The following is a 6,199-nucleotide window of genomic DNA, read 5'->3' on the forward strand; positions in this document are numbered from 1 at the left end:
TTTTCAAATAACCATCTCTTAGTTTCAATGATCCTTCTTATTGTTTTTTAAATTGTCTATTTCATTTATTTCTGCTCTGATTTTTATTATTTCCTTACTTCTACTGACTTTGGGTTTTGTTTCTTCCTCTTTGTCTAGTTTTTTAAGGTACATTCAGTTGTATTTCAATACATTAATGAGGAACTTTCAGAAAGAGAAATCAAGAATACAATCAAGAATACAATCACAACAAAAAGAATAAAATATCTAGGAATAAATTTCCCCAAGGAGTTGATAGATCTATGCACTGTAAACTGTAAGACCTCATTGAAAGAAATTGTAGAAGATATAAACAAACGGAAAGACATTCCTTGCTCATGGATTGGAAGAATAAATATAGTTAAAATGTTCATATTACCTAAAGCAATTTACAGATTGAATGCAATCCTAATCATAATCCATCCCAATTACATTTTTCATGGAAGCGGAACAAAGAATCCTAAAATTTCTATGGAACAATAAAAGATCCCAAATAGCCAAAGCAATCCTGAGAAAAAAGAACAAAGTTGGAGGTATTACATTCTCTGATTTCAAAATATAATACAAAGCTATAGTAATCAAAATAGCCTGGTATTGTCAGAAAAACAGGCACACAGGTAAATGGAGCAGAATTGAGAGCCCAGAAATAAAGCCACACATCTATGGATAGCTAATCTTTGACAAAGGAACCAAGAACATACAATGCATAAAGGATAGTCTCTTTCGTAAATGGTGTAGGGAAATCAGGACAGCCACATGGAAAAGAATGAAACTAGACCATTATCTTACATAATACACAAAAATTAACTCAGAATGGATTGTAGACTTGAATTTAAGACCTGAAACCATGAAATGCTTAGAAGAAAACGTAGGCCGTATGCTCTTTGACATCCATGATAGCAGGAGCTTTTTGAATACCATGTCTTCTCAGGCGAGGGAAAGAAAAGAAAAAATAAACAAACGGGACTACAGCAGAATAAAAAACTTTTGTATGGCAAAAGAAACCATCAACAAAACAAAAGGACAACCCACCAACTGGGAGAAAATACTTTCAAATCATATATCTGACAAGGAATTAATTTCCAAAATATATAATGAATTCATATAACTCAACAACAAAAAAATGGACACTCAATCAAAAAATGGTGGAGGATATACACACACATTTTTCCAAAGAAGATATACAGATGGCTAATAGGCACATGAAAAGATGTTCAAAATCACTAATTATTAGGGAAATGCAAATCAAAACTACAAGGAGATATCACCCCATGCCCAACAGAATGGCTGTAATTAACAAGACAAGAAATACCAAGTTTTGGAGAGGATGTGGAGAAAAGCGAATCTTCATACACTGCTGATGGGAATGCAAACTGGTGCAGCCACTATGGAAAACAGTATGAAGATTTCTCAAAAAGTTAAATTAGGAAATACCATATGATCCAGCTATTCCACCTCTGGGTATTTATGCAAAGAACATGAAAACACTAATTGGATAAGATATACGTACCCCTATGTTCATGCAGCATGAGTTCACATTAGCCTAGACTTGGTTAGTCTAGCTAAAGGCTTTTCAGTTTTGTTTATCTTATCAAACAATCAGCTCTTGGTTTCATTAATTTTTCACGTTGTTTTCTTAGTCTCTATTTCATTTATTTCTGCTGTGATTTTTATTATTTCCTTCCTTCTACTGATTTTGGTCTTTGTTCTTCTTTTTCCAGTTCCTTTAGGTGCACTGATAGATTGCTTCTTTGGGATTTTCTTGTTTGTTGAGGTGGGTCTGAATTGCTATAAACTTCCCTCTTAGAACCGCTTTTGATGTATCCCATAGATTTTGGCCTGTCATATTTTCATTTTCATTTGTCTCCAGGTATTTTTTTATTTCTTCTTTGATTTCTTCCTTGACCCAATCATTATTCAGAGGCATTTTGTTTAATCTCCACATTTTTGAGGCTTTTCTGACATTATTTCTGTAGTTGATTTCTAGTTTCATGCCTTTGTGGTGAGAAAAGATGCTTGTATTATTTTGATCTTCTTAAATTTATTGAGAGTTGTGCTGTGGCCTAATATGTGATCAGTCCTTGAGAATGTTCCATGGGCATTTGAAAAGAATGTGTATGCTGTGGTTTTTTGGATGGAATATTCTATATATCTACTAAGTCCATCTGGTCTAATGTGTCCTTTAAGGCCAGTGTCTCCTTATTGATCTTCTGTTTGGGTGATCCATTGGTGTCAGTAGAGTATTAAATTCCCCTACTATTATTGTGTTACTGTATATTTCTCCTTTTATGTCTGTTAATAATTGCTTTATGTATTTAAGTGTTCCTATGTTTGGTGCATAGATATTTACAAGTGTTATATCCTCTTGTTGGATTGTTCTCTTAATCATTATGTAGTACCCTTCTTTGTCTCTTGTTACAGTTTTTGTTTTAAAATTTATTTTTTTCTGACATAAATGTTGCTATCCCTGTTTTCTTTGCTCTGCCATTTGCATGGAGTATCTTTTTCCATCTTGTGACTTTCAGTTTGTGAGTGTCTTTAGGTCTGAACTGTGTCTCTTGTATGCAGCATATATATGGGTCTTTTTTTTTTTATCCAATGGGTCACCCTATGCCTTTTAATTGGAGCTTTTGGTCCATTGCCATTGAAAGCTGCTATTGATAAATATGTGTTTAATGCCATTTTGTTACTTATTTTTTTTTATGGGTGTTTTAGTAGTTCTTCTCTGTTCCTTTCTTCTTCTCTTGCTCTCTTCCCTTGCGGTTTGATGGCTTTCTTTAGAAATATGTTTGATTTCTTTCCTTTTACTTGTTTATTTATTATAGGTTTCTTGTTTGTGATTACTGTGAGGTTCCTATATAATATTCTACATATATAAGAAACTATATTGAGTTGATAATCTCTTTGGCTTACCTCTTTCTAAAAGCTATACTCTTTTACTCCCCTCCTCCCACATTTTATGGGTTTTTTTTTTGAGGAAGATTAGCCCTGAGCTAACATCTGCTGTCAATCCTCTTTTTTTTTGCTGAGGAAGACTGGCCCTGAGATAGCAGCCATGCTCATCTTTCTCTACTTTATATGTGGAATGCCTGCCACAGCATGGCTTACCAAGTGGTGGGTAGGTCCACACCTGGGATCTGAACCGGTGAACCCCAGGCCACCAAATCAGAATGTGCAAACTTAACTGCTGCACCACCAGGCCAGCCCCTCCCACATTTTGTGTTTTTGAAATCATAGCTAATCTCTTATTTTGTGTATGTCTATCCATTACTCTCTTATCATCAAAATAGGTAATTTTAGTACTTTTGTCTTTTAACCTTCATATTATCTTCATAGGTTGTTGATCTGCTACCTTTACTGTATTTTTGCCTTACCAGTGATTTTATTGCCTGTTTTGGGTTTTTTTGAAACTTTTCTTATCCCTATTTTTGGTCTTCTCTTTCCCACTTAAGTGCTTTTAGCATTTCTTGTAGAACTGGTTTCTTGCTGATAAACATCTTTCCTTTTTGTTTGTCTGGGAAGCTCTTTATCTCTCCTTCCAATCTGAATGATGACCTTGCTGGATAGAGTATTCTTGGCTGTAGGTTTTTTCCTTTCAGTACCTTAAATAAGTTGTGCCACTGTCTTTTAGTCTGTAGGGTTTTATCTGAGAAGTCCGCTGATAGCCTTATGGGCTTTCCTTTGTATGTCACTTGTTGCCTTTCTCTTGCTGCTGTTAGGATTCTCTCTTCATCTTTAATTTTTGACATTTTACTTATAATGTTTCTTGGTGTGGGCCTCTTTGGGTTTGTCTTGTTTGATGATCTCTGTGCTTCCTGTACCTGAATGACTGCTTCCTTCCTAATGTTAGGAAAGTTTTTAGCTATTATTCCTTCAAATAGATTCTCTGCCCCTTTGTTTCTCTCTTCTCCTTCTGGGACACCTATAATACGAATGTTAATGCACCTGATATTGTCCCAGAGTTCCCTTAGACTCTTCTAATTCTGTCTAATTCTTTTTTATTTTATCTATTCAGCTTGAGTGATTTCCTCATCTTTCTTCCAGCTCAAGGATCCATTCTTCTGTATTATCTACTCTGCTATTGAGTCCCTTTAGTGAATTTTTCATTTCCAGTATTGTATTCTTCATTTCTGATTGGTTCTTTTTTATATTTTCCAGGTCTTTGTTGACATTCTCACTGTGCTCATCCAGTCTTCTCCACATATCAGTGAGCACCCTTATGAGTTTTTGTTTGAATTCTTTGTCAGGTAGATTACTTATTTCTGTTTCATCTAGTTCTTTTTCTGGGGCTTTGTTCTGTTCCCTTGCTTGGAATGTATTCCTTTGCCTCCTCATTATGCCTCTTTCTCTGTGCTTATGTTTATGTATTAGATGAGTCAGCTATGTTTCCTGATCTTGGAGAACTGGCCTTATGTAAGAAATACCGTTTGAGGCCTGGCAGTGCGCTTCCCTCTTGTCATCAGTCCAAATGTTCCAGGGGTGACCCCTGTGTGGGCTACTTGTGTTCTGCTGCTGCAGCAGGGTTGCTTTACTGCTGGTACCCAAGGAGTCTAGGCTTTCCCTCCCTGGCCAATTGTTTGTAAACTGGGTTTGGGGAGCCCCCACTGGCTCCAAGGTCTAACAGCCCACTCCTGTTGCAGTTTTCCTGTTAATTGGGTAGGTATCCAGTGTAGCTGGTTGCTAGGCTCAGGGGCTTACAGTTGCTCTAGGCCTCAGGCTTGCAAGGCTTTTGTCAGCTCACTTAGGATTGCAGCTGAGTGGGGCTGGCCCCAGGCATGGGAGCACCCAATTTTTTCAGGCTTTGGAAGGTGGGACTGATCCTCTTTGTGGCTGTTTGTGAAGCACAGGTCTTTTGCCACTGATAAGCCCTACCCCCCCACAGGCCCACGCACACCATCAACACAGTCTTGGCCCCTGCACACTTCCCAAGCCCCTGGAGTATACCCAGTCACCCCACTGCAGAGGTCTCCACCTCTCCACCAACGTCCCCCACAGTTAACATAGTCCTCACACAGGCCCTGTTCCACAGAAGTATACACACTCGCCTACCTGTAGAGGATCAAGTCACCCAGTCTATGCAGGCTGACAAGTAGCCTGAGGGCTTGCTGTTGGGTGGGGCTGGTCCCTAGGGTGTGCTGCCTGACCTGGCGGAACTGGATTAAATCTGAACTCTAGTGGGTATGGCAAACTCCAGGGCTAACAGGCTAGGGGAAGAACTTTAATGGCGTCTGCTAGTCTGTGTCAGCAGTCCTGTACTAGGTCACGACAATGGCCTTCACCAATATCTCAGTCTCCACAGAGGTCTCCTCTCACTGAGATGCACCTAGAGCCTACCAGGTGAGTCTCTTTTCACCAAAGGTCTGTGCAGCCTTCTTTCTGGTGATTTTAGGTTGTTCTCTGAGATGGGTGAATTTGTGCATAGGCCCTTTAAGAGCTGGGTTTTTCAGCATTCCTCCAATAGCTTTTCTGGGGATATGCCCCTTGCAGTTAATAGCCAGTGAACCAAATAGTAGTACACTCGTCTCAGTTGTGCTGAGTCTGAAGGATGCTTATAGTGATAATGTGCCCCTACTCAGATCCCCACTTCTCCAGGGAGAGCTGCATACCTTAGGGTGACTCCCACCTAGCTGGCTGTGAAGCTCTGGTGCTTGCAAAGGTGGCTTTTTTTTCTCTCCAGAAGGAATTTCTGTCTCTTCTACCTCAGTCAGGACTGTCCCTTGTTGTGAGGGTTCTTTTTATCCAGTTTTAAGTTCTCTCTCTGGGATAATTTTTGCAAGAATAGTTGTAATCTGGTTGTGTTCATGGGAGGAGGCGAGTTCAGAGTCTGCCTACACTGCCATCATGACGAGATTTTCTCCACAATAGCCATGACTTGGAAGCAAACCAAGTGCCCATCAATGGATGAACAGTGTATTTACACAAGGGAATATTGTTAAGCCATGAAAAAGACAAAGTCATGCCATTTGCAACAACATGGTTGGACCTTGTGGGAATTATGCTAGGTGAAATAAATCAGACAGAGAAAGACAAATACTGTATGATTTCACTCATATGTGGAAGATAAACAAAAAACACATAGAAAAGGAGAAGACTGGCGATTACCAGAGAGGAAGTGGTGGGATGGGGGCAGAAGGGGTAAAGGGCCACTGATGTATGGTGACTGATGGAAACTAGGCTTTTG

This window comes from Equus asinus, chromosome 10 (genome assembly GCF_041296235.1).
Source record: "Equus asinus isolate D_3611 breed Donkey chromosome 10, EquAss-T2T_v2, whole genome shotgun sequence".
NCBI lineage: Eukaryota > Metazoa > Chordata > Mammalia > Perissodactyla > Equidae > Equus > Equus asinus.